At 39.1% G+C, this 12,820-nt stretch overlaps 1 protein-coding gene and 1 non-coding gene across 3 annotated transcripts in view; both read left to right on the plus strand.

The window, feature by feature from the left end:
• FGF12 (fibroblast growth factor 12) overlaps positions 1 to 12,820 on the plus strand; it is a 596,835-nt gene that overhangs the window by 219,019 nt on the left and 364,996 nt on the right. The gene's annotated exons all lie outside the window — the stretch shown is intronic.
• Positions 4,262 to 4,393, plus strand: LOC127483083 (small nucleolar RNA SNORA18). The gene has a single exon (XR_007909049.2). It is a non-coding gene; the product is annotated as a small nucleolar RNA SNORA18 (small nucleolar RNA).

The following is a 12,820-nucleotide window of genomic DNA, read 5'->3' on the forward strand; positions in this document are numbered from 1 at the left end:
AAAGTAATCAGAAGCAAATCCACAAATTAAAGAAATATACACATGATATGAGTGAAAATTTCTGTCATGAAATTGAGATTTTAAAGAGAAATCAGGATGAAATATTGGAAATGAAGAATTCAGTATATCAAATAAAAAATGTGGTGGAAAGCCATAACTATGAATCACAGTTAACTATGAATCAGCAGACTCAGTGAGGCACAATAAATAATATTCGAGTTAGAAGACAAATCTCTGGATATTTTATAGTCAGACAAAAAAAGAATTAATTAGAAAACTGAAAATCAGTAAGGAGATTTATGGGTTACTATCAAACAACCCAGCATTCAGATCTTAGGAGTTCGAAAGGCATGGAAAGAGAGAATGGGTTAGAAGGTCTTTTTAATGAAACAATTAAAGGAAACTGCCATAATTTGGAGAAAGAAAGGGACATCCTAGTATAGGAAGCACCATAGAACTCCTAATAGACATGACCAGAAAAGATCCTCACCACAACACATTGTAGTCAGACACTCCACAGTAAAACATAAAGATTGTAAAATGTCCATGAGAGAAATGCCTGATTACTTTCAGAGGATCTACAATTAGACTCACAGCTGAGTTTTCGTCAGAAACTCTACAGGTTAGGAGAGGATGGTGAGATATATTCCAAGCCTTAAGAGCTGTCAACCCAGAATACTGTACCCTGCAAAGCTCTCATTTTCTGCACTTATCCAGCCTTACAAAAGTTCCTTAAGATTGTGCTACACACAGAAACACAGAAATGGTCATCACTATGAAGGAAGGTGAAGGCAGAAAATCTCCCAGTAAAAGTACAAAGGAAATTCAAAGTAAACAATAGGAATATTTATGGAAAATGGCAGCACCAAGTCATTTCTTATCAATAGCCACGTTGACTATAAATGGCTTCAACTCTGCAGTTAAAATATATAGACTGGCTGAATGAATTAAATAACAAAAGCCATCTATTTGCTGCCTACAAAAAACACATTTCACCAAGAAAGATACCCACAGACTGAAAGTGAAAGGATGGAAAAAGATATCCATGCTAACAGAAACCTAAAAAGAGCTGGTGTAGCCATCCTAACATTAGGCAAAATAGACTTTAACACAAAAACTGTTGAAAGAGGCAAAGAAGGGCACCATGCAATGATTAAGGGATCAATTCAACAGGAAGATATGACTATAATAAATGGATATGCACCTAATTATAGGGCAAATGGCTATTTAAAAGAAATGTTAATCGATCTGCAGGGAGACATAGACTCCAATACAATAGTAATGGGGGAATTCAATACCCAATTTCAGCTATGGACAAATCAACCAGACAGAAAATCAGCAAGGAAACAACAGTTAATTGACATAATTGACCAAATGGACCTAACGAATATCTACAGAAATTTTCATCCTTTTTATCCTATCAGTTGCAGAATAACCATTCTTCTCACCAGTGAATACAACTTTCTCTAGGATATGCCATTTGCTAGGCCATAAAGCAAGTCTCAGCTAATCCAAAAATCAAAATCATATGCATCTTCTCTGACCACAATGAAATGAAACTGGAAATTAACAATTGAAGAATCTCTAGAACAAATGCAAACACATGAGGACTTAACAGCATACTCCTGAATAAACTGTAATTCATAGAAGAAATCAAAAACTGTTGAGGAACTTTTTTTCCATACCATTTGTTGAACTGTTTACTTAGTATAGAGTTAATCTTCTGTGTATAAAGTTAATTAAAAATAGATTTCAGTAAAAAATAAGAATGAGAATAGGAGAAGTAGGAGGAAGAAGGGTGGAGGGTGGGAGGGACGATGAATATAGTGGGAAGAATCACTATGTTCATAAGTTGCATTTATGAAATGCATGACATTTGTATACCTTAAATAAAAGATTCCTGGGGGAAAAAAGAAAACAAAAATAAAATAAAATAAAATAAAATGGGAAAATGCCTCATTTTAGAACTCAATAAGATATGTTTCTGTACTTAATATTTCTGTGTTTTGTTTCAAAAATACTTATGCAGGACATACCTGTCCTCATAGGTATGTTGAACAAAATCATATTAATAATTTCATGATTTTGTTTGTTAATTAGGATAACTTGACCTCATACATAATTAAATCTTTGGCTGCTAGAAATCCCAAAATACTAAGTTTAGTTATATCAACCAAAATCTTTTTTTTTTCACTTGGAGGTAAAATTAGTACAGCGATGTTATTAAAAACTACATTAAAATAGGTGAAATACCTTAAGGCATTCGGATCTGGCTGAAAATCCCATGAGAGTATTTCAGGCATGGAAAGCCAAGACACTATGGCAAAAGACCTAAATGAAAGATCACTGTAAGTGAGATCCCAGTGGAAAGAAGGGGCCATCAAAGGAGGTACCTTTCTCTGAAGGGAGGAGAGAACTTCCACTTCGATTATGGCGTTGTCTAAATAAGGTTGGAGTTTGTGAACTCAGGAGGCTTCTATAGCCTTTGCAGCTCATGACAAGAGCCTTGGGTGATTGCTGATGTCATAAATAAGAGTGTCAATTGTTAAATCAACAACAAGAGTTACTGTGCACTTGCTCCTCATGTAGGACCTCTTTCCTTACTGTGTTGTACTATGAGAATTAATGGTAAAACTATTCTTCAAATAGCACTATATACTTTGCTGGGATTGGGGAAAGAGAAATTGAATTTTTACTATTGATTCTTACTGTAAGTGAATTGTTGCAATAATGATATAATTAGAGCCTGGATTTCTTTTTTTTTTTTTTTTTTTTTTTTTTGACAGGCAGAGTGGACAGTGAGAGAGAGAGACAGAGAGAAAGGTCTTCCTTTGCCGTTGGTTCACCCTCCAATGGCCGCCGCTGCAGCCGGCGCACCGTGCTGATCCGATGGCAGGAGCCAGGATCCAGGTGCTTTTCCTGGTCTCCCATGGGGTGCAGGGCCCAAGCACCTGGGCCATCCTCCACTGCACTCCCTGGCCATAGCAGAGAGCTGGCCTGGAAGAGGGGCAACCGGGACAGAATCCGGCGCCCCAACCGGGACTAGAACCCGGTGTGCCGGCGCCGCAAGGTGGAGGATTAGCCTATTGAGCCACGGCGCCGGCCCTAGAGCCTGGATTTCTGAAAGATATCTGCCTATGAAATGAAAAACCTTGTTATTGCTGAGCCATACAAACTTTTGAGATTCCAAAAGTCAGGTGATTTATCTATTTTCTCCATTTGAATAATCACAGACAACTGCTTCTTCAATGTACTTATTTAATCTTACTTTTAGTATGATGAAAAAAACCTTGGTAAAACCTAGAAACATTTGTTTCTAAATTTTATAACATTGATGCTTTAAATTCACTGTACAGATACCCTAGAATATGTCTACTTGAAAATAGATAAACACACATACACATATGTGCATTATTTTTATGTGACATTTATGGATGACTACCTGTAGGTATACATATAAAAGTTAAATTTTAGAATTTCATGGACACTCTCTACAATAGCTTTACCTAAGTTGGAAAATAACGAATTAGAAGATCCCATTGTATTCCAACTTCTAGACATCAAGTCATTGACTATAGATGATGGGGCTGTAGACCAGTCTTGAAACATGTAGACTCAAGATAAAAATATAAATAAGAAGTTGACACTTCCTTTAGGAAATATATTATCTTTTAACTGAGCTCTGATGTGGAGAAGGGTCAACATGTTTGACAGTTCTGGGGATACCATCACAGCATTTCATGGGACTCTGCTTCAAGATATTTCATTTCTCACAAATACACTATGACGAGTACCCCAGGGCTATGAGGCATGGGCTTGTATATTATGACAGGGAGAATGCAAAATGTTCACCCACCCCTGTGGTAGTTGTCTTTTCTCTTTACTTAAACAAACCTGCACTTTTCTCAATTAAACTCTCAAAACCGTTTTTCCAATTTGATATGGTATAAGTGAGAATTCTTCCTCATAGAGATACTCACACCATAAAAGTTTTATCCTGGCTGTGATAAATATTTCAGTCCTACAGTAATAAAGTGGAGTAGTATGGGCTCTATTTTATTTTGTGTGGCAGTGTGTGAGGTGTGATCAGCATCTCTTAATCATTAATCACATGACCTAATCATTAATCACTGGACTGAAAGCTCTGTGTGGCATATCAGAATCCATAGGGGGTTATATGATAGAGCAAGTTCTAGATCAATAAAGGCAGATTTTTTTAGAAGAATGGAATGAATTCCCTGGATTAAAAGAGGACCTTCTTGTTGAGGTCTATCCCGATGGGGCTTTTCCTATAGTCACTCATCTTTGGAAACGCCTCATAGAGTAACTCTGTGGTTTTGCTTTACTCACAGGACTTATTCTTAGGTCTGTGGGAAGGAACTACAGGACAGTTCAGTAGTCAAAGTGTGAAAGACCTAATAGTTTTTTTTTTAACATTAGGTATTGGAATACCCCAGATAAGTATTTTTGAGTGATGGCTTAGGAAAAAAATACAGCCATTTAGATGTGTGTGTGTCAAGAATCAGGCAAGTACATCTACTCTATAAAAACCCAAGAGTAAATTGCTTGAAGAAATTATATTCCAAAGATTTTAGGTGGAATTTTAAAGTTATTATGTAATTCAAATGAGGATTAACAGACCAGAAATTGTGGGCTGAAACAACACCGTGAATGAAGAATCAAATTGTTCAAAAGGGCTTGAAGATTTAAAAGAGCTAACTAGATTACTTTGGACAGTAGAAGGAACTGCAACATGGGGACTTACTTAAATAAAAATTTATTATTAGCTGGCGCCGCGGCTCACTAGGCTAATCCTCCACCTTGTGGCGCTGGCACACCGGGTTCTAGCCCCGGTTGGGGTGCCGGATTCTGTCCCGGTTGCCCCTCTTCCAGGCCAGCTCTCTGCTGTGGCCAGGGAGTGCAGTGGAGGATGGCCCAAGTCCTTGGGCCCTGCACCCCATAGGAGACCAGGAGAAGCACCTGGCTCCTGCCATCGGATCAGCGCGGTGCGCCGGCCGCAGCGCGCTGGCCGCGGCGGCCATTGGAGGGTGAACCAACGGCAAAGGAAGACCTTTCTCTCTGTCTCTCTCTCTCTCACTGTCCACTCTGCCTGTCAAAAAAAAATTTATTATTAACTGTAAATAGTTTTGCATTATGTTATACCGTATAAAAATAAACTTTACACTGGTTTGTAGAAAAAAAAAGAGTACCTTTTACATGGAGATCAGAATTTTCATATCTCAGTGCTGATAGTAGAGTGCCCTCTCAGAGAAATACTGGCCCTAACAGCTCTCTCCACAGTGCCCTTCCTTTTTAAGTCAACAAGCCTGAGACAGAGTTTGTCATCTCCTCTATTTAACTGGGCCACCTGCAGGTAATATTCATTTCTCTCGGGAGTATAATGTTTCCCAGTTCTTCTAGGCTCGAAGTCTTGAACTTGTTTTCAGTTCTCACTTAAATTTTCTTTCGTGTTATACATTGCATATCATTAACACTTCTGAGGTGTTTAAAAGTTATCTTAACAAAGTTCATGGAAAATGAAGTTAACAAAAAAACTATGAATGGATTTCAAAAATTTTTTTGCCAAAATAAATTTATCTTCCCAATGCATTTTTCACAAGCTATTTGAAGTATCCTCATATTATGCTGCAGTGATTGCTCTAAAATGTAATGGTTCCTTCATATCCATGGTAAAAAAAAGCTAAAGCATTGAGGTCATTTGGCCTTACAACAATTTTTATTTTCTGCTGCTATCCAGCATAACCCATGTGATTGTTAGATGGATTACTTCTCTGGCTTTGCCCCAAATAAAACACACTTATCCTCTAGGCTACTGCTTACCTGTTTTTGCCTAAGCAGAATGCATTTCAGCTTCCTTTCAACTAATCCACGTACCCGTTAGGCTGTGCCTTGTTGGCAGTTGACATTCGAATGATAATTCCTTGGTTTAAACTCTTCTCATTGTTTACACATATGGCTAATAAAACAAATTCATTGCTTCATTGTAACAGTCATGTTTCCCTTCTGTTATTTATTCTTATTTTCTAGAATACTTGTTTGTGAATTGTCCTTGTTTCAGTATCTACCATATTTGAGTGTGATTTATTCCCCAGGGGTTGTTGTGTTGGAGGCTTGGTCCCCACTGTGGTGATACTGTTGTGGTGACCTTTAAGAAGTAGGCCTGATTTCTGGCATGGAAAACCAAGATGCTATGGCAAAAAATATTCTACATGAAGGATCTCTGTGAGTGAGACCCCATTGGAAAGAAGGGGCCATCAAAGAAGGATATACTTTTCTCTGAAGAGAGGAGGGAATTTCTGCTTTGCTTATAGCCTTGTCCAAATACTGATGGAGTCTGTGGTCACAAAAGGCTTCCATAGCCTTGGCAGCTCATGGTAAGATCCTCAGGTGATCACTGATGTCATAAATAAGAGTGTTAATTGTTAAATGAACAACAGAAGTCACTGTGCACTTACTCCCCATGTAGGACCTCTGTCCTTAATGAGTTTCTCTGAGAATTAACTATAAAACTTGTTATCAAACTACATTTTATTTGTTGTGTGTGTGTGTGGGTGAAAACTGTTGAAATCTTTACTTAGCATAGAGTTGGTCCTCTGTATATAAAATTAAACTAAAAATGAGCCATAATGAAGAATGGGATGGGAGAGGGAGTAGGAGGTGGGATGGGAGTTGGACTGGGGGGACAGGTATGGGAGAAAGAACCACTATATTCCTAAAGTTGTACCTATGAAAAATGCATTCATTAAATAAAAGCTTTAAAAAAAGAGGTAGGCATTGTGGAGGCGGTGTGTGCCCTCTGAAGGGATTCTGGGGCCCCAGGCTCTCTCTGCCTCCTGTCTCAGGTTAGGATCTCTTGCTCTTGCTTGTGCTCCTACCATGATGACATCTGTCATTAGGTCCTCACCAGAAGCCAAATCAACAGGGCTGCCGTATCTTAGACATTCATCATCCACACTATTTCCTTTATAAAGTTTGACAGCCTCAGGTGTTCTGTTAAAATAATGAAAAACAGAGTAGTGTAGTTTCTTCAGGAAATAGAACCATATCCAATATAGTCTGCTCATAAGGGGCCTGTGGTCCAGTAAGTGAAACAAGACAATGTCCCATGTTTTGCTTTTAAAAGCAAAAAGCTGTAGGAAGGGTGGGACATTTGAACTGGGCTTTAAGACATTGGTAGTCTACAAAGCCTGCTTTATTAAAAACAAAAGGGGGGAATGTTAGTAAAATGGTGCAGTCTTATCTATGAAGCGATCTACACCCTGACACCATCCTAGGCTCTAACCCCTGCTGCTATTGCTGGAAGCCAGGTGGCCACATGGCCCAACCACCGGTGTCAAGCTCCACCCCCATCCTAATGGGATTCGCTGCTCATATTTCCCTGCCTGCCCCCTGGCAAAGTTTTAAAGGACCTGCTCCTGAGCATGTGTCTCTGTCTTTCTCTCCGTCTCCATCTCTGTGTCTGTCTCGCTCTTACACTCTCCTTGTCCCTCTTTTCCTTCTTCGCCCCTTCCCTCCAGTCTGTCGGGTTTCCCCCCAATAAACTCTTTCCCTTAAAAAAAGACATTGGTAGTCAGTTAAAAATAACAATAATTTGTAAAAGGATGTGTGTAGATTTTAGATAGGCAAAGAAACAGTATTCCTTAGAGGAGGAATAATAAGAACTAAGACAGGCAGGTGGTTATATGTGTGTGTATGTATAATTAATTTTCTTGCACACATTGTACTTGGTTCCTTTCAGATTCTAAAACACTAATAAGCCTTCAATCTCTTCTGTTATTGAGGTACAGGACCCAAATGTGGACCCTCATAAGGATCCCTGCACTGAGATGCATCTCTTCACCATTCTCAGCAGTGATGAGATTGGCTAGTGCTAATGACAGAATGTTAAACTTTCAAGAGACCCTGTTAGTTGCAACTTGTAAATATCATCCTGCCTTCTTCATATTACCTCTTCTTAACCTCTTCATGTTAGGACAAATAAAAATATGCTTTTATATTCTGCAAACTTTAGGATTCAGTTTTTTAGTTTCTAGGTATCAACTCAGTGAACAAAACACAAGGTGTAGTTGTAAGGATACTTTTGAGGGGAATTTACAGATACTAGGACTCAGCTGACTTAAGCATCAAGGTGATTATGTGGTTCATTTTACTAGAAAATCTTTGCAATTCTGTCATCAAAACTCGATTTCTCTTTACCTTTTACTCTACTGTCTACAGTGTTACTGACTTTATTCCTGGCCTGGGTCCCTTTGTGGCTACAGATAGGATGCCTCCTGGAGCTAAATGAGACTACACCCAGTTGGTCAGTGTGGGTACCACTGAACAGAACTCAAGAAATCATTTGTTCATTGATTATCATGGGCCCAGTTTACCTTAAGTAAGTAAGGCACATGGGTTTGCCTTTATGGATATAGCTGAATTAGAACCTGGCCTAACTCGGGAAATTGGTAAATCCTTTCAAAACACAATGGCTGCTTCTCAGTGGATATGGAGAAGTAAAACAGGGTCCATCGTACTTCAGGTTAATTAATTATTTTAAAACATGTAAGCCATTTATACTTTTAAAATTTTCAAATATTTTTCTTCAGAAAACATGTCAATATGTGTATATGAAATTAATTTTGAAGATTGCTGGTGAATTCCTATTTGAAGGCCTTTGAAGTGAAATTTCTGCTATATCCAGTACTCTGAGTGAGGCATGCAGCAAATGAAAAATTGCATCTGTCAACATTATAGTTACTCATTTTGGGGGGAGGTTAAATTCAGCTTGCTTTTCCAGAGAAATGAAGGAAGCATATGGAGCATGAAAAATACTATTTTCTTCCTTGCCTCCATGATTATAACCAATTATAATACAGTCTCCTTTGATTTAATTTTTAAATGGATATTGGAATAATTAATCTGTGTTAGCACAGTGTGTAGACAAAGAAAACACTTTGATCAATCAATAGTAGTAGGTAAAATGTCACAAGATAATGATAATGAAATTAAGCTGTTTGGGATTTCTTTAAAAGTTTCAAACTACTGACCCATCTTTATATATTTATTGTAGTCTACATTGTGTAAAGCACAGGACTCCAGGTGACTTTTGCAGTGTGCCATATTGGTGGTGTTTGGGACTTTGGATAGGAACTTCCTGTGATAGTTCACTTTAGGGGGAATTGGACAAGGTCTCCTGCAGTTTCTTCACTGTGATACATTTGTTTTCTGAATTTAGTGATTACTCCACTCCACTGACAACTTCATTTGCAGAACACCTTATTTTGTGTTTTGTTTGTTTTTATGCATAGTACACATGAGTCTCAGAGACCTCTTGGAGAGAGGACTACCTTCTGTACTAATTAGCAAGCACATCCTTTCCCAGCTAGCCAGCAGAGCCATCACATGTCTTCCCTATACCAAGTGCCAGCTTAGAAATAGCTGTGGGCTCATCTAATGATAGTTGATACCTTAACTTTATCTAGAGGAGAATGGGAGGAATTTAATGTTGAGATTTAAAGGTGATTACACTAAGTGGAATGTTTTGGATCCAGTTGTTTTATCAAAGAAAAAGTATGGATTTGTGGATAGGGTGAGAAGAATGGTGAGGTTTTTTTGAAAAGGCTCATGATTTTTTTCTTTCTTCTTTATTCCATATCTGCCATTATTGACACCTAGCAGTGAGATCATTTTAGTTGGGTCGCCAGTAGGTCCTTTTATTCTGTTTCTTCATCTGTACTCCCACAGAGGATAATTCTGCATGCTGGTACCAATCAGATACTCCCAGAGCATGGGTGATCTCTGCTGTGGTCTGTTCACCATCTGTATGGCAACCCAGAAAGTTTTCTCCCTTCACTTTTCCCACCCACATTCTGTTTCAAACTCAGGCTACAGCATAGCTGTGCCATGAGCCCTTCTCCAATAGTCTAAAATATAACAAATGCTTGATTACATATTCTATAGTATTTAGGGCCTTTGTCATCCATAATTTTATTCTTTAGCCTGGATCATCTATCCTTTTATCATTGCTCAATCTCTGTGGCTGTATGCCACTGTCCCTCTAAGAAGTTGGGAGACACTGTCCTTTTATCATTTTATAAATATTATGCACTTCAGAGTTCTAGGGGGATGGGAATTTGGAATACCCAGAATTGGTTACACAGGAGGCACTTCATCAGAATGAACTTCCTGGACCAGCCTGCAACATGATGAAAAAATAAAACCTGTCCGGGCGCTGCGGCTCACTAGGCTAATCCTCCACCTTGCAGCGCCGGCACATGGGATTCTAATCCCGGTTGGGGCTCCGGGTTCTGTCCCGGTTGCCCCTCTTCCAGGCCAGCTCTCTGCTGTGGCCCGGGAGTGCAGTGGAGGATGGCCCAAGTGCTTGGGCCCTGCACCCCATGGGAGACCAGGAGAAGCACCTGGCTCCTGCCATCGGATCAGCGCGGTGCACCGGCTGCAGTGCAACTGCCGTGGCGGCCATTGGAGGGTGAACCAACGGCAAAAGGAAGACCTTTTTCTCTGTCTCTCTCTCTCTCACTGTCCACTCTGCCTGTCAAAAAATAAATAAATGAATAAGTAAATAAATAAAACCTGATTTTGTCTAACCTGACTAGGACAGATTTATTCTTCTATTTTTCAATCCATTTAACTCATACTCATCATTAGAGGCAAGGAATATGCCTTGTTTTGGTTTGTTGGTGAAGACAGGAGGATTTGTCTACTTTGCTTTCCTTTTTCATTTGGCTTGTTGAAAGAGACTCTGGTAATGCTTAAACATTTCCAAGATTTTTTTGAGTTGGATCCTGCAATAAAGAAGCTGATTAGTGTTAATAAACCACTCCATGTGATTTTTACTGGGTCACATATTGCAGCAGCATCAGGCCCAGATGGAGGCTGAGACTGGGCTGGTGGGCATTGGTGTGGGAACCCAACCCACTGTGCAGTCCCTCTTGAGAGCTGCTGCTGCCTGCTGGGAGGAGGAGGTCTAAATATAGACTGTGCGAATGAAGTCTCCTATCATCTTGAAAAAGACTTGTAAGTGGAGTAATTCCCTTTGGACACTAGTGAGGAGAACTTGGAAGGCACACGTATATTACCTGCTCAAAGTGGAATGTGGTTCCTATATCCAGAAAAGGAAGAAGTAGAAGGAGAGAAGATTTGTGCCTTGGCTGAGATCACACATCTGCACAATATTTCACAGTGGTTTTCAAACAGCATGCCTCTTTTAGGCTTCCACATTTCAATCAGTGTGTACATCTGTAGATTTATTTTGGTTTAGTAATGTCTATTCCACAGAAAAATGTGCTGAGCAGGTTCTGAACTCAGGAAGCTTGTAGTAAGGATTAACATATGTAGCATGACACCAAGATATTGCATGCTTATTGGAGTATAAGAAACTTCCTTTGGAGTTTATGCAAGTCAACAGTTACACCAAAATAGTAACTCAATTTGAAGAGCAACTGAATAAATAACTGTGATAATTGTGAGAAAGGTTTTTTTTTTCAATTTTCTAAGCTTTCTTTCTCTTTCAGCCAGTGTTCACTTCAAGTTTGCTGTTCCGTAATTCAGCATTTGAAAATTTTGCCTTAATCACAGGAAGATTGAAAATCATTAATGTTGCCGGCACCGCAGCTCATAGGCTAATCCTCTGCCTAGTAGCGCCAGCACACCGGATTCTAGTCCCGGTCGGGGCACCGGATTCTGTCCCGGTTGCCCCTCTTCCAGGCCAGCTATCTGCTATGGCCCGGGAGTGCAGTGGAGGATGGCTCAAGTCCTTGGGTCCTGCACCCACATGGGAGACCAGGAGAAGCACCTGGATCCTGGCTATGGATCAGCACAATGCGCCGGCTGCAGCCTACTGGCCACGGCGGCCAATGGGGGGTGAACCAATGGCAAAAGGAAGACCTTTCTCTCTGTCTCTCTCTCTCTCACTGTCCACTCTGCCTGTCAAAAAAATCATTAATGTATGATAAAAATGTTTGTATAAATAATGAATAATCTCTGGAAAGTTATACTTAGGGAGTAGTGATATATATATGTGTGTGTGTGTGTGTGTGTGTGTGTGTATAGAGAGAGAGAGAGAATATATGGAACAAATATTTGTACCTCATGTAACACTTTACCTCTTTGCCACATTTTAACATATGTTCTTTCATTCGAACCCTCAAAGAATTTTATGTGACAGTATGGTTGTCCTTCAGTTTTCATGGGGAATTGGTTCAGGGACCCCTGTGGATAGCAAAATCTGCTATCTCTGCAGTTTCTTTTAAAAAATGATATTGTATTTATATCCAGCCTATAAACATTTCAAATATGCTAAAGCATCTTTAGAATACTCATAACACCAAATACAATGTAAATGCTATATAGGCAGTTCCACTGTATCATTTAGGGAGTAATGACAAGAAAAATGTCTGGGTATGCTTAGTATAGATTCGATTTTTATTTCAAATATTTCTGACATGCAGTTGGTCGAATCTATGGAGGGCAGACTGACTATAGTTTGGAATCAGTCCAGGGTCTAAGTTCAATCCTACAGTTTTATAGCTGAAAGATTACTGGTAAATTACCTAACCTACATTAATAAGACAAACTTTTAGTTAGTAAAATAGAGATAACTCTCATACTTACTTCTTGGCTTATTCTGACAAGGGAGATAAATATAGTGCTTGAAAAATAATAATGTGAATTAATGGTAAAACTACTACTCAAACAGTACTCTATACTTTGTGTGTCTTTGTGGGTGCAGTCTGTTGAAATCTTTACTTAGTATATACTAAGTTGATCTTCTTATATAAAGATAATTGAAAATGAATCT

The sequence above is a fragment of the Oryctolagus cuniculus genome, chromosome 4 (genome assembly GCF_964237555.1).
Source record: "Oryctolagus cuniculus chromosome 4, mOryCun1.1, whole genome shotgun sequence".
NCBI classification, from domain to species: Eukaryota; Metazoa; Chordata; class Mammalia; order Lagomorpha; family Leporidae; genus Oryctolagus; species Oryctolagus cuniculus.